Source organism: Sceloporus occidentalis, unplaced genomic scaffold (assembly GCF_023333645.1).
Source record: "Sceloporus occidentalis isolate IW3139 unplaced genomic scaffold, rSceOcc1.0.p SCAF_51, whole genome shotgun sequence".
Lineage (NCBI taxonomy): Eukaryota > Metazoa > Chordata > Lepidosauria > Squamata > Phrynosomatidae > Sceloporus > Sceloporus occidentalis.
In genome coordinates this window covers 1,430,887-1,451,084 of record NW_028317031.1, presented here as the reverse complement: position 1 = coordinate 1,451,084, position 20,198 = coordinate 1,430,887, and positions in this window count along the sequence as shown.

Here is a 20,198-nt window from a genome sequence, read left to right as displayed (position 1 = left end):
TGTTTCTATTCCTCATACCTCAAACCAATGTCTATTTTCATGTCTGCCATTTTAGTGGGAGTGAGTAGAACAATTACCCCAGTCTCTCACTAACAGCATGTATTGTGCTTCTATCCACTGCAATCCCTACACTATTTTCAGTCTTACTAGAATTTGGAAGATATATATTGAGGATAGAAGCTTCTAATGATGTTTGTAGAAAACATATAACATAAGTTGTATAAGGTAAAAAAAAATGGCATTATGTAATAGAAACAGGACTGACTGAGGAGCTTTCCTGCCAGAGGGAACATCGGCATCTTGTGAAACTATGCTTTTTTGGACTTTGGGGTGATATTTTCAACGCCGGCAGGAAAGTACATTAGACATTTGCAGCGTATAGAGTTCAAGTGACTCAGTATCCTCTATTGCTAGGTTTACCCTGTGAACGGGACTTTAAAGAATGGGGGGCCCAATGGAGAAGTTCAGGGGAGATGTGAAAATGCACCTCCGTTACATATAACCACTAACAAGCAGGAGTGTCTCCATCCATACCCATTCTTTGCCAGGTACTTCCAATCAGTTGACATATTACGGATCTCCTGCGTGCCTATGATAGGTTCTCGTGTATCAACTGACCCAGGACTTTTTAACAGTTTTACCAGCTACAGTCATTATGCTATGACGGTGATTAATTATAGCATTGTTGTCATTTGGGTCCATATGTGTAGTATTTTTATATTTAAATGTAAATTTAGTCTTTTGGAAAAATAAGATTGGGGACAAGATAATCTATATCAAGGGTTGTGGAGTGATTACAATTTTAAATAAAGTTGTGTTGGTGCTTAAGAAAACAGAGGAATGGAGATTCATAATAACCTTTTTGGGCTCTGAAGTATGACTTTTTGAGGTGCTTCGATCAACTCTTCAACAAAGAGAGGGTCACAAAATGTATTGGATGCAGGCTCACCAATAACATTGAAATGCTAGTTTTGGAAAGCAAAATCAAAATGATGTATCATACTTCCCCTCCGGTGGCATTAAAGTCTTGAAGGTTTGGAATTTTAAGTTAGTCTGATTAATATTTTTTTCTATCCTGTGCTTTTTACATTTTCATTAAGGATCTAATCTGAAAATAAGTTATATCTGAATGTCCACGTCAACTTGTACAATGCCTGATCATGTTCAATTGTGTAAGAGGCATATCCAAAAGGGAAACAAATAAGAATCTTTCCTGTTCCATCACTGACAGTATGCCATCACCAAGGAGCCATTCAAAAAGGATATGAATTACCATGAAAAAACTCTGTTAAAAAAATTGCTATACAGATAAAAACTGCCCCCCCTTTCTTTATGGATGGGTCTCTGTTGTTAATAGCCGGTTAGGATCTGCTGCTTCTAACTGCCATCTCAATCTGACATAGTTTGTTTTTTAAATAGATTTTGTTTTCTTTTTATAATAAAAAACTAAATCTGAATATCCTTGTATTTGTATTTCTTCCAATGCTTTTAATTTGAAGAGTGATAGGCTGAAACTGACACTTTTCTTCACCAAACAATGCATGTACAAGAAACATTCAGCTGTAAAATGTACAGTTGTTTACATTTCTGATGGCATACTAACGGGCTTCGGAATCCAAGTTCTCTTTCTGAATCCTCCTGCCAACACGATGAAAATAAATAGTTTAGCAGCATACATTCTCCTGTCCAGCAACTGGGAATTAAAACCTTCAAAATATTACCACAATTCAGGAATACAAAATCCAGATTGTGCTTTCATCTATAGAAGGACTCTTCAAAATCCTCTCTAGGATATGAAATATCTGCACAGTCCCCACCCTGACCTCACCCTTCCTCTGTGCCCTCCTACCCACTTACCTCTTCTTCCTTCGTCACATTAAATCAATTATCTGCTGTCGCTGAAGAGGATGTAAATGCGCTTATTCTTTCCTCTTGCCCAACCACATGTCTACTTGACCCGATCCCTTCCCATCTCACCCAGTCCGTTTCATCTACTCTTGTCCCTACTCTAGCTCACATCTTTAACCTCTCCCTCCCTACTGGATCTGTCCCATCCTCCCTCAAGCATGCTACCATTACTCCAATCTTGAAAAAGCCCTCCCTTGACCTGACTAATCTGTCCAATTACTGTCCAATCTCTCTGCTTCCTCTCGCCTCAAATTCTTGAAATAATTGTTTATACCCAATTAACTAAGTTTCTTGATTCTAACTCCCTACTTGACCCTCTTCAATCTGTTTCGCCCTCGACACTCCACTGAGACCGCTTATAAAGTTACAAATGACCTACTCACTGCTAAATACAAGGGTCACTGCTCCATGCTATCCCTACTGGACATATCTGCTGTTTTCAACACTGTGGAGCACCCTCTTCTCCTTCAAACTCTTCATGCTCTTGGTCTCCGTGACACTGTTCTCTCCTGGTTCACTTCTTACCTCTGTGATCGTACCTTCAGCGTCTCCGTCTCCATCGGGGCCCGCAAGACTCAGTTCTAGGACCCCTTCTGTTCCGTTCATTTGACACTTTCTCAAACTAATCGCATCCTTTGGCTTTCAATACCACCTGTATGCTAATGACACCCAGATCTATCTATCCTCTCCTGATCTCTTTCCCTCTTAGATCATGTAACTAACTGTCTCGCCTCTGTCTCTACCTGGATGTCTGCACATTTCCTGAAACTCAATCTCTCCAAAACTGAACTCAGTTTCCCTTAATGTTAATGGTGCTGTCATCTCCCTGTCTCCTCATGGTTCCTGTCTTGGTGTCACCCTTGACTCTGATCTCTCGTTCACCCCCCACATTCAGCTGTCTCTAAAAACTGCCGTCTCCATCTTAAAAACATTGCTTGACAAAAGCCCTGTTTGGCCGAAATATTGCTTTTTTGCTTTCTCTAAATAAAGTAACCTAAAAATTGGAAGCTGTTTGGAGTGCTGGGATTCCCTTTCTTTGTTTGTGTGCTTCAAGAGGGTTTATGCTGTCCCTTTTTTCCTGCTAGCACCCAGCTTCCTGGGAGTTGAGTGCAGAACCATTTTTTATTTTTTACAGTACCTATTCTCTGGAATGCTCTCCCCCGGTCTATCTGTCTCTCCCCCTGCCTTTATTCCTTCAAGAAATCTCTCAAGACCCACTTCTTTAAAGACGTTTACAACATAGCACATTAACGCCCTCCCATATTCCTACTCCCTCTCCTGCAATACTTTTACTAGTGTGGCTGGTCCATCCCTTACACTGGCACTTTTACCTATTGTGTAATACACCCTAAATCCCTCTAGATTGTAAGATTGTTTGAGCAGGGCCCTCCTCACCTGCTGTTTCTGTAAGTCAAATTGTTGGGTTATGTACTACTTGTTGTGTCCTGTCTACCCATTGTACAGCGCTACGGAATTTGATGGTGCTATATAAAACAATAAATAATAATAATCTGCCAGTCCTCTGTGCTCATCTGTGGCTCCCCAAACCAAACCCTTCAACAAGACCTGCTCCTTTATTGAAACTAATAAATGATTACCACAATTTTATATCAGTGAGAATCCCTAATATTTTAATTACCGGTACTTTTCTGCTGTTTTGTAGAGCAATGCACAAATTCATAAATGATGTGTTGTCCATAATCTTAATGCGCACCCATAGTGTTATGCAAAAGGAAAGTTCACATGATAGGTAATGATGTGACTCAATCTATTGGCATGCTCATTGTATAATTAGGTGGTTTAGCTGTAATTAATTTTCATTCCTTCCTATTATACAGATTTTATCAGCACAGAAACTGTTAGACCATGCCAGCAGCATTATGTAAACATGTTTAATGGAGTCTATAGTTAATATGCAACTGGTGCACTGGCATCTACATATTTGCATTGACAACACTGTGCAAGTGAAAAAAGTGTGGGGGCATTCATATAGGGTTCTTGATCTGAAGTTGTGTTGCTACCAAAGTTATGTGGGCAAAGTGCACTATGATGTCACAACATGTCTCACATAACAGGAGTGGCCTGCCACATGACCTCATATTTTGTCTCTCTTACTTGCTATCTGGTGAGGGGAGTTAATGTTAGAGAATTTCTTTTTTTTTCCTTAACGTCTTTACTTGTCTTAAATTCAAATGCCTCTGGTATTTTCTGGAACCCCTTTTTGTCATAATGGCACTAGCATGGCCATTTCCACCATGTGCCAGGCAACAGGTAAACATAAGTGAATGTGTGCTTATTTATTGCTTGGAGAGGAAGAAAAAGCCATGTGACTATGGGATACAGAGGATCTTAATCTAGCAAAGTTAGATTTTACTTATATAGAATATTGGTCCCTAGCGTCCCTACTATTAGCACAGTGTCCCCCTTTGGTTACCCTATAGTAGCAGAAATGGATAGCCACAACTTTCACCTTGACCAATAGGGGGCATTGTGGCTTACACACCTAAAACTGTCACCCTAAGCCTTGTTGACCTAGGCCTGAATACAACACCGAATAGCATCATAACCTGAAAGAAGTTTTACTCATGCCATTGTATAAGAAAAATCGTTACATCCGGCTAATCCCAGGCAATCTTCACCCAAACCTCAAGGCAACTTTCATGATTCCAGCCTGTGAAGCCCGTAGTCTCCTTGTGTGAAACCTGACTTTATTCCAACACCTAAAATACATATACAAAGCATACTGGGACACAAAGCAGAACGTAGAGATTATAATCAAGTATACTGTATACAGTCAATAATAAAAACAGTGCATGGGGGGCAAAAACAATAAAACAGTTCAGGGGGGGAGGCAGAGAGTGTGGGTTGAGGCAGAAATGACACCTGTGGACATGGAGATGGATGAAAAGTGAGACAGGAGCAAAAGGTTATATCAAATTGAGCTGTGTATCTTGTTGCTGTTCCCTTTTACCCTATCTCCATTACAGCTTTGTCTTAAAGTGATTTCCTGGTTTTGACCTTTGGCTTCTGTCCCTGGACAAACTTTGACCTCAGCCTGTGACCCCTGTTTTTGCACCTACGCTGCCACCTTTGTGCCCTAACAGAATGTCTGTGCCTTCTTTGTCCCCCAAAAATGTGTCTGTGCCATCTTTGTCCCTAAAAAGCTTGTTAGTGCCCCCAGATTGTCTGCCATCTTTGCCATGAAACAGCCTGTCAGTACTCCTAAACAACTTGCCTGTGCCATCTTTAACACCAAAAAAGAGGAGTAGGAGAGAAAATCTTGGTAGTGTGAAGGGTTATCTGGGGAAGAGGTGCAGACCATTAGTCCTGTAAGGGTCCCCTGTCATGCCAAAGCCACCCAAGGTGTGGGGTGCTCCTCCAGAATGTTGCATCCAGGCATTTTGTTGAATATTATTGGCTGATTTTACTTTCACTCACTGGCTGATTATACATTCGATTGCCTTTAAAGCATTATGACATGACAGGAATTTATGTTATATGAAGACTGTACATGGAATATTGATTTTAAAAAGCAAGAAGATATGTTATGTAATTAATAGCCAGTGGTGTTTGCATTTAATTGTATTTTGCTCCCTCCATGGAAACACAGGTAAACACATCTGCTCCCTCATTAAGCAAACTGATAGCAGATTATGGGCTTTAAATAACCTTCATATTCTGCTGATGTTTTATTCTCTCTCTCTGGGTGAAAAAATGATTCTACTACCTATTGTGTTGAAACATCCCAAATCCTCACATCTTATTTGGTGAATTTACCCCAAAATTAAAAGTTCAAAGATACAGTAAAGTTTTTGTTTTGTTTTTCACTCCTAAGAAAATGATGTCCACTCCCCACTGTGTGTCTTCTCTCTCCCAGTGGGTAGAGGTGATCACAATACAAGCTCTGGCTGTGTCCATACTGTTCCCCTACATCTCAGGGGCTCTAATCACTAAACCAGGTGTTTCCAGGTTTCTTTCTTAATTTACTGTGCATAGATAGTAAGTTTGCAAGCAGGACCCTCTTCACCAAAATGAATCAGTTAGTCTTAGTCTGTCGTTTCTAGTTTTATCAGACCCTTTGAATGTATGTATTGTTAGAAGAGCTGCGTAAACTGTTTTTCCAAGCTGGCAGTGCATAATACATAGATTAACCACTCAGGCCTAGGAGTTTTCATACCCAAAGGGCCAAAATATTTTTTTATAATTTTTACCATATGGTTGTAAATCCACGATTCCCCTCCACAAAGATCAGCTCACTCAATGTCCCTCCTCTTAGTGTAGTTAAAATGGCGGCAATGGAAGAATGAACGAAGATTTTTGTATCTCGCACGTTCGTTTTTCTCTTCTTTTGTTCATTGGTTCGTTATTCGGATTAATGGACAAAACGGTAAAATTCGGTCTAATTCTGATAATAGTCATGGCATCATTTGGTTGGTGACCACTGTTGCTTCCTAACGTGATGGCTGGCTGGTAATAGAATGATATGTACACCTCCTTTTGCTTTTGGATCACCTACAGCTGGTCTTATGAACCTTAGAATTAGCTGAGCTTGACGCATCTCTGCATTTCTCTACCTTCCATTTTCCTGGGTCTCCTTACAGAGTCCAATGGAAGGGATTTCTTCCAGAAAATAAGATTTTTGAGACTCTTGGTTGACTGACTCCTTGATAGGAAACATAACGCTCTCAGCCAGCATCCTGTCTAAGCCATTTGACTCAACCAACTCATCCAAGCAGTCGTCTCCTACTCTTTCATGCTCCCCTCATTGTAAAGCACTACAGAATCTGCTGGAGCTATATAAATTAATTTAATGTAATTACAGGCACACATAGCCTTTTGTGCTTTGCTTCGGTGGTGCATAATGAAATCATTATTCATTCATGGCATCCAAATGTATAATTACCCTGGCACCTCTGTGCCATGCATAATGCACTGATCACCTTACCTGTTTTGGTTTGTTTGATGGTGAGGTTGATCTGCCTAAGGCTTTACTGAATAATAAGTATTGAATCCAAACCCCTTAATCACTCCACTCCACCTTCATTATGTACCTAATGTATGTTTCATCGTTTCATCCTGTACTCTGTTTACCTGCAACTGGTCTCTGTGCAAGAAACAGAAAATGTGTAAATGAAAAAGGTTAATCTAATACAATTGATTGATCAATTTAGGATTTCCCTTCCAAAAACACAACATTCTAGGACACAGGAACGCATGCAAATGGGAAGACAACCAGGCGTGTGGTACTCATTACTACGGTTACTCCCATGCATTTATAAAGATTAGTTACTGTAGTTGCAATGCAGACTAGAAGAAGTAAATCAATCACCTCTGCGGTTGTAATACTAGCCTTAACTAATGCAGGCCCTGACTGTCCGTCTGGCAAACGCATGGTGGGTCGGTGCCCAACAATGGCACATAAATTCCACAAGTATCATTTCAAAAACATCTTTCATGTTGCATCTCCTTTTTTTCTCACATTTGTCTAGGCTTGTAGGATCTATGTAATTCATTTTATGATTTACCATTTCATCCATGAAACAATGTTTATCAGTTTCAATATGGGCCTTTCGGCAATCAGACAAAATACTTGACCAAGGTTTTACTTTATCCAATGTGTCCAGTGTTTCTTTATACGTATGTTTCTGGTGTGTGTTTCTTTATACTTATGTTTCTGACGTGTGTTTCTTTATATGTATTTTTCTTGTATGTGTTTTTTTATACATATGTTTCTTGTGTGTGGAAGGAGGCAGCTTCTCTTATGATCACTGCACCTGGACTACGGTATATATCTCAGTCGGTGACCCTATTTATGGGTACCTTCTATATATTGTTTTCATTATTATATTCAACAAAGTTTAATATATTGTGTGCTATTCTATATTTTAACAAAGAGGCTTTTGTAGACTTTGTAAACCTAATCCTCCCATCAACCTCAGTCATGTAGTTAGTCCAATACAGTACAATGAATTATATTAAGTTGTCTTTTCAAAAAACTATTGAGGAAAGTTCATAGGACCAGCAGTCGAACGAAACAATATTTACTATCAAAAAATTCAAACCGTCAAGCCTGTATTCAGTTCTGAAATGTTGGAGGTATGATAAAAAAAATACCATGAATATTCTGTTGGTAGCTAAAAATGATAAGACCAATTTACAAATATATATATATCTATATATATATATCAAAATTTTGGTGAGTTGCGTTAAGGATGAGATGGAATTTTACTCAGTGTTTTTAGGGCTGAATAGGGGCATTATTGAGCTTAGATTTATATAATTTTTTGTAAACTTATTAGTAGATCATTTTTTTGCCTTCTATTCACATCAATTTTCTGAATAATGAGCTGAATTAATTTATCTGATGTATTTTAATAAACAAATACTTGTTATGCCTAAATTGAAATCTCCTTTCCTCTAATTCGAAGCAATGACCTTGCGTCATCTGTACAGTCCTTTTAATGGAATGTTCTTTGTAATGACCTTGCATTAATGTTATGCCAGCATATTCAACTCATAATTAAGATTACTGTAACAAGATCTAGCAAGAAGCACAGATAGATGTTATGTCAAAATGCAAAATGAAGTGTCACCATTCTGTCCAGAGGTGATGCATCCACTTATGTTTTATGTAATCAGCTTTTACTTATTTTAAGGCAAAAAGTCTTCAATATGCAATATTCATCTCAATATATTTTCCTATTTAATGTTGATTTAAATATAAATGTGTGCGTGAAATTGTACATTGTGCCACCAATCACAGATAACAAAGAGTACACTTTCTCTTTGCCATTGGTGAGTATGAGTATCTAATAAACCAGGGGCATCCAACATGCGGCCCACGGGCAACCGATCTTACGCGGGCCGCACCTCGAGCCCTGCTGCAACAAGAGCCCTGCTACTTACCTGTGGGAGGGTCTTTTGTACTGCATAGAGGAAGCGGAACCCAGCAGAGTTCACGTGACATCACATGACTCCAGTACTGCTTCCTCTGTGCAGTACCAGAGAACGCAGAGGGAGGCCGCGCCCCCTGCTGAAGTCTGTGAGCGGCATCGAGGAGCTGCAGTACAGGTAAGGGGGTGGGGAGGGTGTTTGAATGAGTGTGTGCGATTGAAAAAAATGAATCTGGATGAATGAGTATATGAATGAATGAGTGTGTGTGGATGTGTAAGTGCTGGAACCTGGGCATGATGGGACTGTGATTGCTGTTAGCAATGACACTCCTATCATGCCAAGTCATATTGCTATTTTTTTTTTGTCCAATTGTGGTGTGTTACCTACTTTTATTAAAAATGTGAGTTTTTAATATTATTTTTAAAGGTGGGGGTCATTTTCGGTTTTGGCTAAGTGAACCGTGAATGTTTTGGTCCAGAAGTTTCATTTTGGTGTATCCCTAGAATAAATAGAACTATTTCATTTTTAATTATCCTGAGTCCTGAATTTGTAGTCACAAAACTTTCTAGGCCCAGAAATCAGTGAGAGGAAAAGTAAAGGGTTTGTGTTATTTACTTTATTTTAATCTGCATATTTTATTAAAGGCCATATTTTCTCACAGTGAAAAATGAGTGCGGCCCTCGCACCTATACAATTCTGATGAAGTGGCCCACTGCAGAAAAAACTTGGGACACCCCTGTAATAAACTAATGTTTACGATATTTGTATAGTCAAATTGGCTATAGATGATTGTTTGAATATGCATATAAGCAATATAACAAAACCAAATGTTCAGTAACGTCTTTTCTATGCGTTGGATCTTATTGTATAGTCTCAAGTTCACTCACTTTTTCCACCAGCACTGTGAATGTTGAATAAGTGTGTTCAATAAAAATATGAAAACAATATCATTGTGTGTTATTAGCTTAAGCACATTGTGTTTGTCTATCCTTGTGACTTAAATGCAGATCAAATCACATTATATATATATACATACATATATTTATATATAATATATATATATATATATATATATATATATATCCATAGCATAGGTAAAATTAGCACGCAGTTCATCATCATATCTTGCACAGTATGAAGGACTTTAATTTACTGTCAATTTTTTAACTCTAACCCTTTCATGTTTGGTTAGATTTTAATCCCTTAAAGTTGCAGAGAAACAATTGCAAAGCTTGATTTTATATACTAATGAGTTTCCTATACATTTCCTTTAGCAATGGTATGGTAAAATATTTTATTAGAAATATCGTAATAAAAAAACAGGTAAAAAGGATCTGGTAGGGTTTTTTGTAGTCCACACGAATAGGGGAGGGCTGACCTAGGAAGCAGTGGCAGAGTTGCCCATAGGGCTAGTCTAGATTCTTTATGCGGTAGTTTTAACGGTGAAATGGAATGCTCTGGGATGGATGTTTAGCGGAATGGAACATTAGGTACGACAGTAGAACCAGTTGCCAGTTGGAGGTTAAGCTGTTATGAAGTGCGGAGGGAGGATTAGGATATCTAAAAGGTACCAGCCCATCTTTGCACAATTAATGTCCTCTATGTGATTGATAATATGCAAACGCTTGGTCTGTCAAGCAGTGGCAGTAAATTCTTTGAAATAATTTGAATAGAACACCAAGCCAACTCAGAACACACACACGTATCAGGACTGGGCTAGGTCAGCTGTGTAACCACATACTTTATTTATTCAAATGCTGTCTCATCATATTCAAGTGATGTTAAGCTGTTTGTTTCTTAAAAGCATTTAGATATACCATGGCCTTTAAAAAAGCATAGACGTTTTAGAAGTTTTTCTCAAAGGAGAGATTTATATACAAAATTTATATAAATTCATATATGCCCTCTATAGTTATCATGTATAAATGTGCTTTAGCTTTGTTATATTTGCCTAATATAGTGATCAAACACACCAATACCTTATTATACTGCCTGTGGTAAACGATAGAATGGCTCAGGGTTAATCACCCAGTTAGACGCTCAGAATAATGATAATCTATGGAAGAACCATATGCGTTAGCATTGCCATAAAGAATCAGCTCAGTGTGGTGTTTCAGCAGAGAACGTTACCCAAAATATCACGCAACTGACAGCTATGGCAGCCTCCATGTCTGCAGATAAACAATATTTATTGGAATACAATGAAATAATACAACATTTTATGATGTTAAACTACATTACTGTATTTAAGGCTCAATAAATATTTAATGTGTCATTAATGTTATTTTAGATTTTAGACTTTTAGCCCTCCCAGGGGTACACCAGGAAAAAATATTCTTACAGTTATCATACTTGAGGAGTTTGTACATTGAAAATAAATCTTTCAATACTTAATGGTGTATCAACTAATGAAATGCAAACCATCTTCTCTTCTTGAACTGGGTCATTTGGGAGGTATTGGTGCTTAACCTATTTGTAAACAAAAGCTTCTAAGTCTGCACAAAATTGGGTTATTAACAAGGGCAGATGAATTAGATGATGCAAGTGGACTTGTCTTCTGCATTGTTTTTAACTTTGTGTTAGATCCGGATCCCACTGTAATAATGGGGGCTCCTTTTAGTGACTAAGAGACACATCAGCCATCACTTACCTGGAGAACACCTGGCACCAGGATGCATCCATGGAGTCCCCCCTCGCAACTTACAGGACTTAAAGGATCTGCTGCTAACGTCTTGGTGCCAGATCCCACAGCACAGCTTCAGAGGTCTGGCAGAGTCCATGCCTCGACGGGTCAGGGCTGTTTTGGCAGCAAAAGGGGGACCTATAATATTAGCCAGGTAGTCATAATGTTATGGCTGATCGGTGTATGCACTTGGCAAAGTGCTATAGCGATAAGTGATAAGGCATAAATACCACAAATCAAGTGTCGGACTCATTCCTTATGTATAATATTATGCAGTGTAGAATACATTATATGTTTTTATTTAGGCAGAAATTTAATGCACAGGATTTGACGACTACTACTGTTATAATACAAAACGTGACACTTTTAATAGTGCAAGCTATTGTCGCAAAAGAGGGTATCGTAAGGTATAATATCGTAGGAGCATAAACAATAGCATAACACAGAGGTGTCCTAACTAAACACTAATGTTCACATCGGCATCCACATTAGAGCTGTTGTGCACACCCTTATAGTTTGGCAGACGAAATTGCTGCTGCAGCTAAAGATACCTATTCCGCCTACACTACTAAGCTGCCAATTAATACAAATGAAATATAAGGTCTATATTATATAACAGTCAACGGGTCAGGGTGTACTCTCTTTTTGTCCATCTCCTATTGTTAAAAAAATAAAAGTGAACAACAAGTAGAATCACAAACTATAGTATGTCACTTGCCTCTGAGATGTAAGGTACATTAGGCGTAATATAAGGACGGTGGTTCACTGTTAGACCTATTTGTGCCGCACATTAGTCTAGCTGCTCATCCTTCTATAATGTCCTCACCAATAACTCTCACTGAAGGGGTCAGGCACCTTGTATGCCATCCTGGTATTTTCACATCTTTACAATTTCTAGCAAAGCCAAATAGCCTTAGGATTCTCAAGTTTGTTTTGTCTTCCCTGGGCCCTTTAATGGTTAATTCCATAGCTAAAGCTAGCTTCATTCTAGCATAGTAGAGCTCAGATCCATCAGTATGCATAACATCACCAGGGATTCTTGGACTGGACACATGCTGTCACTACACGACACACCATGTCAGCAAGTAAAAACGCTTGAAACCGAGCTAAAAATCTACATCGTATATGAAGACATGCATCTAAAACCCATGATGTGTAAGCTGTATTGAACCAGCCTTGGAAAGCTTTCCTAAACAAAAGAATTTGAAAACTAGGGTAGTTGCAGAGATGGCAGAATACAGGGAAATAATAAGGGACTTTCCCAGATAATCTGGGGTAGCTGGTACACATGGAAATACTGAATTTAAGATCTTTTTCCTTCTTATAATGCAATAATATTTCCTTATATTAACATCTTGGCATTAGAAATAAATTTCATAATGCACATATGATATTAGAACAAGTGGTTGCCATGCTATAATTAAGTTCATTAAATTTCACTTTTGGCAGAAAAAATTATATGGCCTTAATATTTACATTTTGAAATCATCTATTATCATCTTGCATCACACAGCACTGTGTTACATTGAATGTGTACATGATATACTCATTCTGTATGAATCTGGATAAATGATTAGAAAGATCAATGGTCGACTTGTCTCTAAAGGAAGGGGAAGAATGACAGCATGTATGAAAGCCAATGCTGCCTCTGTTGGGTGTGATAAGGACACAGTCTTCAGGAGGGGCATGATTAGAGTCCAGGGCAATCGTCAACATGTCTGCATTTATAAATTGGAAATAAAACAATCCCAGCTTATTTTTGACCCACTTTCCATTGCGTAGAATAAGACAGAAAAAAAACATGGTCATTTGTAGGTAAATAGGATACTGTGTGTGAGTGAGCATGCACGCGTACTTGTGTGTGAGTGAGCATGCATGTGTACTTGTGTGCGTGTGTGAGAGCATGCGTGTGTAAGTGGAGGGAGTTAGTGAGTGTGAGTATGTATGTGTAATTTGTGTGTGTTTATATTTGTTGTATGTTGGAAGGGGAAGCAAATGTCAAAGAAGGCACAGACGAGACTGTGGGGGCAATTATGACACAGACTAGCTGTTGAAGTTGGGGGGCCCAGGGGCAATTTGATCTGATCTGACCGCCACTGTTCTAGATACGGAAATAATTATCTGACAGATACTGTTCTAGATACGAAAATAATTATCTGACCGATACTGTTCTAAATACGGAAATAATTATCTGTCTCTTATTCATCCATGTTTAATTTCCTAGATGCCACTGCTGCACGCTAGCCCATACAGGCCACTTCTAGCTTTTGTTTATTTGCCAGAAAGGGTTCTTGTTTAATTGTCCTATTTGTCCCATCATTAACTTGTTTCCTGACGGCAGGCCAGACTGAAAGGTTGAAAAAAAAATTATAGTCTTAATAAGAAAGTAAAATTTGTATTACGTGTCCATTATTTGGGTAGTTGGTTCTGAAATGTCTATTATGGTGGGTTCTGATATCACAGACAAGTGGTACTGTTACCGAACAGTGCTTATCACAGAGGAGAGGGTGGTGCAGAGGGGGAGCAGCTGGGTTGTGAGAAACAAGATCTTCTTGTTCCCTACTGAGGATTTAAAGGGAAGAGCACAAAGGCTAGAAATTAGAACAAATTCCATTGAAGAAAAAAACAAAAACTTGTTTATTGTTCTGTAAGAACTCTCTGTGCAGCACATGTCTGCAACCTGATTGTCCTTTCTTTCATATCCTGCTTTCCACGCTTCTCTTTTATTCTCTGTTTACTTATTTTATTATGCCTTCCTTGGTGCCAGCACTGCTATTTCTTTCATTTATTCTTATGCTTGTTTTCGTAATCTGTTTTTCAGTAAAGGCCCCAGTAATACGGAATAGAGCTTGCGTAAACAGTGGTTACCATGTTAAAGCATACAAACTGTATAAGACAAAGTTGACACAAAGGTATAGAGCAACTGTTTTGCCTTACAAACTATTGGCTATCCATTCTGATGACATCACAACACAGGAACAGTAGTCATACTATGACTTTCCAGTCCCTTATGCAAATCAATTATCCTCCGTTACAAATCATTTTTATATTGTGCCACATAGTAGTATTACAACCAGAATGTAATGCACTTTATTGCAATTCCACAGATACAATGTGTGTTGTTGACAGAGCGGACATAAATCCTTTATATAAAAGTATTTCCTTTGAGAAAGTTAGGAACTCTTACCACAGATTGGCAATCCAGTTGATATTAGTCTGGGACTCTGCAAACATGGCCATATTAAAGATACTGTTAAGACTTGGACAATATACCCCTCTCTTCCCACCTTTGTCACATAATATGACGTGATAATCAGACTGAATTTGCTTGCCTGGATCATATATGACAGTGAATGTAGCTGCTATTACCTTTTAACCTATATAATTTATGTTACCCGTAGTATACCCCACCCCAAACACTTTTAGGTGTCCAAATCAGGACATCTGTGTTCGAGGATGTGGCAATGGGCAGAGTCAGTTCTGGAAGTGAGCATATTAGTATACTACAGCACAGACCTCAATTGCTTTTTTACTTTTCTAGGTTGGTCAATGGAGATTAGAGAACCTCTCCAACCAGCCCATGCTGGAGACAGAAACCAGGACTGGTGAGAGTTATGCCATAGTCTGCTGAGGTCTAACACTAATTAACATGTAGATGGAAAGGTGAAGAGACCTCTTGGAATTGATGAAAGACAGTTAGGGGCATTGGGGATGCTGACAATGAAGTAATCAATGTACAATAGAGAATCTAAAATACTTCCCACAAAGTTCAAGCTATTGTATATATTTTTAAAGTGGATCTGTCACTTTTCTTAAATTCTACACTTTACAGTTCAGTACATAAAGTAAACCTATGTAATGATGTTTACAGATATATGCATGTATATATATATATATATATATATATATATATATATATATATATATATATATATATATACCGTATATCCCATTCTCAAGACAACATACTTATTACTTAATTAGTTTCCTTCCCTGTTGTCGATTTCCTGATTGTTGTTGATTGGTTTGGACAGTCTTTGTAAGGGTAAGTGAGGAGAAAGGAAAGAACTTCAGGACAGGTAAAAGATTAAATAATGCACTTCCCCTTTAAACATTACATGCATTAAACACAATGTTATTAGGAAGAATGACAAGAGTGGCACTAGTTTGTTGGTCTCTGAATGAAAAGATTATGTATAGACAGGCCCTGGATATTAAGAGAAAGGGCTGCATGACTGGGCCTATATTAACAGTAAGCAGGTTGTCAGGATGTAAGGGGGGTCATCTAAAGGACATCCTATAGGGTTCCTTGTCCTGTTGGGAGGGGTTTTTTGGCTGTCTATTTATGGGACCCCCTTTTCCCGTCTTTGGTCAGATAATATTTGCCAGAGTTATAAAGCAGAGAATCCGTGAAAAGCAGTGAATCCCCGCCCTCCGTCCCCAAATTTTTCACCTTTCTTTATCTTAAAAGGAGTCTATGGCTGAATTCTGAGAGATATGGTGTTATGTTTACAATTGGCTGTTTTGCCAACACGTATGTTCATGTTAATTTCTCCACGGGTTCCGACCCAACGGTTCCCGTATGGTATTTGGCGGGATATCCCTACAAAATGTTATTTAACAATGTTTATGTTTTACCAATTTCCTGCATTTTTTGTCACAGTAATAAAGCGCTCTGGCCTTACACTTTCCAACGACCTCATGTCTCTTGTGTTTTAATTATGTGTTTCAACTGTATGTTAATATATAGTGCCCGAGTCATGAGTTATGAGGACTGTTTGTACTAGACTTCTACTACTAGACTAGTCAAAGGCGCACAACACGAAGAATCTTCATATATATATATATATATATATATATATATATATATATATATATATATATATATATATATATATATATATATATATATATATACTAGGCTTAAGTTACTACCTTAAGCCTGGAGCGAGTTTATTGGTCGCTGGCAAGGGGCTCTTATGGGAAACACTTAAATATATCCACCCATTATGTTTGCATGCCCACATATTAAGAAAAATTATTATGAGCCAGGCTTTTAGAGCCATAATCAACATGTACCCCCCCCCCCCCCAACAACCTTACATCTCACCCTCTATTAAATTGTAAGCTATCAGAGTCAGGTTTTAATTGTCTTTCAATTTGTTTAATGATCACTGCAAGAAAATGTGTTTGTAGGCCTGTTCTAACAAGTTGTCACTTTACAAATAACTAGGAAATTACTCAATAATTTCCACTAAAAAAAACCAACTAATTGAGCACTAAGTGTGAGACATGGTACCACCCATACTGATACAAGTCCTGGCCGAGTCCTGAGCGGCGCCCCTCATCTACCGTATTGGCTCGGATATAGGCCCCCCCGTATATAGGCTGCACCCTAAAAGTTTGGTGCTTTTTAAAAGAAAAAGTTTTTTTAATAGACATGCTGCCACTCTGTCTCCCCCCCCCCCGAGATATGCTGCCACTCTCCACCCCCCCGAGATATGCGGCCACTCTGTCCCCCACGAGATATGCTGCCACTGCCCCCCCCCGAGATATGCTGCCACTGTCCCCCCCCCCGAGATATGCTGCCACTGTCCCCCCCCCCCCGAGATATGCTGCCACTGTCTTCCTCCTCCTCCTCCCCCCCGAGATATGCTGCCACTGTCCTCCTCCCCCCCCCCCCCGAGATATGCTGCCACTCTGCCCCCCCCCCGACTTACCAGAGCAGACTCCCGGGTGTCTTGCGGGGCCGGCGTATTGCGTAGATGTCCCCCGCCGGCCACGCAAGACACCCGGGAGTCTGCTCTGGTAAGTCTTGGGGGCAGAGGTAAAACGCATCGTGCGGATGTTCACCGGCTGCGGCAATGCGTATAAACAACCTCCGCTGCCGGCACGTCTGCACGATGTGCTTTAACAATCTCCCTTGCCGGGACCCCCCCCCCCCCCGTGGGAAGTGCTGGCAGAGGAGGCTGTCTGAGCGTATCAGAGAGTAGGATACGGGTCCCCTGCACCGCTGCGGGGGATCTGTATCCTAACCCCGCTGCCTGCCCGGCGCCCAGAACTGCATGTCCCGGGCGTCGGGCGCTAGACCCCGAATATAGGCCACACCACCACTTTAAAGACTTAAAAAAAGGGAAAAAGTGCTCCTGGTACATTTCTTAGTCAGATATAGTCTTCATTTCAATGCTGACTCATCATTATGTGGCAGTATTTTTCCATGTGTGGCTTTCTGAATGCACAAGTCCCTTGTTAATCATGTGCAATGTTTCACTGCATACTGTAGTCACTAGGCTGCCTCTTATTTGGGTCAGGCAGCTGAGCAAACTTACCCACATGAGCTTACTGGAAGTGTATCTTGGGTGTTTTGTAGAAACCAATTAAAATACTTAGTAGAGTGCATATGAAGTTAAACATCTTTCCCATCTAGTTCCCTTACTTATACAATTCTCTTACTTCCCTTGTTATAACCCTATAAGTGCCAGAAAGTTGCAAAATGCCACACTATAACATATTTTTCTGTTAACTAGCTTATAGCCGATGTAGAACACAAGGCTTTGTTAGTATGTGTGTGTCTGGATGTGTTAGTTTGAGTATCTGTGTATGTTTGTGTGTGTCTGGGTCTGTATGTGATTGTGTGTGCATGTTTGCTAGCGTTGAATGTCTGTGTGCGTCAGTGCAAGTGTCTGGATGTGTGTTAGTGTGAGTGTCTCTCCCGAGGTCAGGCTCTGAATCACTCCCTGGGCTGACATAGGCTTAGCTATTCAAGGATGCAGTGCTAGCCAGTGATGTATTTATCTCTGGAGCTGCCCCAGGCCCGCTTTAAAGCCAATGGAGCTTTGTAACAGCCCTCTCTAGTGCGCAGATGGGTAATCAGAGATCTCCTTTGTAACCAGTTAATTGAGCAACAGCACATTGGGTCTAACCTGCCCCCAGTTTTACTGCAGAGGAGTCACCCCCAGGCCAGGTTCCCTTATCCTAGGCAAAAATACACCATTAGTGCTAGCCCCAATATACTTGAGGACAGAGTGGATGCAACCTAAGTGGGAAGAGCCAAATACCACTCTCTTTAACAGAAAACTGCCCTAACTCTGATTCCGAGAGCCTCATACCTAAACCCTGAGCTTCCAATATATGTTTGCGGTAAAGTATTTTTACTTGTAGAGGGAACTTTTAAGGGCTTGAATCCTACATTTTCGGGAAATACATAAACGTATGTAAGAGTGTGCATATATATGTGTTTTGATAAATGTTTAAAGTATATCCCTAGGATTCGTTATCATAACTATTTGTCAAAATATTTGCACAGCTGCTCCTCCATTTAATGTACTTTAACTTCTTCCTTGCCATTTTGTTGCTCCTACCATTTGGTGTAAGCTGATTTGGTTCTGGCAGTCATAAAGGGCATTGGCACGTTTTGCCATTCTCTGTCAGTGACCTCAATTCTATTGCAGCAAAATAGTTTTTGCTTCTTTTTAATTTAAAAACAATAATAGATAGGATATATGTAGCTTCAGAAAATTGATTTTGCCCAAACTTGCTTAAATATATTCACAATTGCAATAATAATTATATATATATATATATATATATATATATATATATATATATATATATTATATCTCTTTCTTGGGAAAACAAGAACCTGTAGACTTACCGGTATATTGTTTGAACGTATTAAGCATGATATGCAATTTAAATAATATTATAACCAAGACCTGTGATTTAACCGTAAATAAACACTGCATCGTCCAAAGGGCTTCATGCATAATAGTTATTTGTAAATAAATTGGCCCCACGTTAAAATAACAAGAAAAAATGGGAACACAGAGTTCTGTTCTCTCTAACCCCTCAGGAAAAAAATTAAAATGCACTTTTTTAAAATAGAAATCAATGACTATTTCACTGTTTTTTATTTAGATGAAAGCGGGAAAAGGGAAATGTGTGTCCTCTTCGCTGCAGGCTTCACATTTTTTACAAACATTTTCCTGATGGAGTCCAGGCGTTCATCCATTTAAAAATATGCTGCGTCATGTAACTGCACCATATTTTTAGAATTAGCTCTAATGGGGTAATAATCAGTAGGCGGTTTCAGAAAGTACAAAGAATATAATTCAAAAACCAATTAAAACCACCAAACCACCCATCTTTACATGAAATATATAAAATATACAGCACCACCTACTTCTCTAACCATATCAATTTGGAAAGAAGATTTTACTTTGGCTGTTGAAGCCCTGTGCAGTATTTACTTTGGATGAGGTTGTGAGTTTTAAATGGTTTAGGCTGATCCTTTCTACTTCAAGAACAATAAGTCTTTCTTTCAAATAGTCGTTGTACTTGTCTTATGTTAATTTTGATACTCTTCAAGAGAGAGTCATGGAGAGCAGCTCTTGACATCTAAATGGGACATTTAGGTCTGTGTTAGACCTTCTGCAACAGAGAGCGGTTTGACATTCAATAGTGATCCAAATGGTGTTTATAATACACCATCTAGTTATACAGTTGTAGCATTCAAAGTAGGTAGAACTTAAGTGGATATCTGATTAAGAACTGATAACGAGATCAATACTACAAAAAAATATTTAATGCCCTCCTGCAATTGTTTCCTATGATTTTGGAGGTCACACTGTCAGCACAAAGAACATCTTCATGTTATGATTCCACTATGGAAACTCAAATCATAACTCTGAAGATGTGCTGTGTCCTCTGTGTG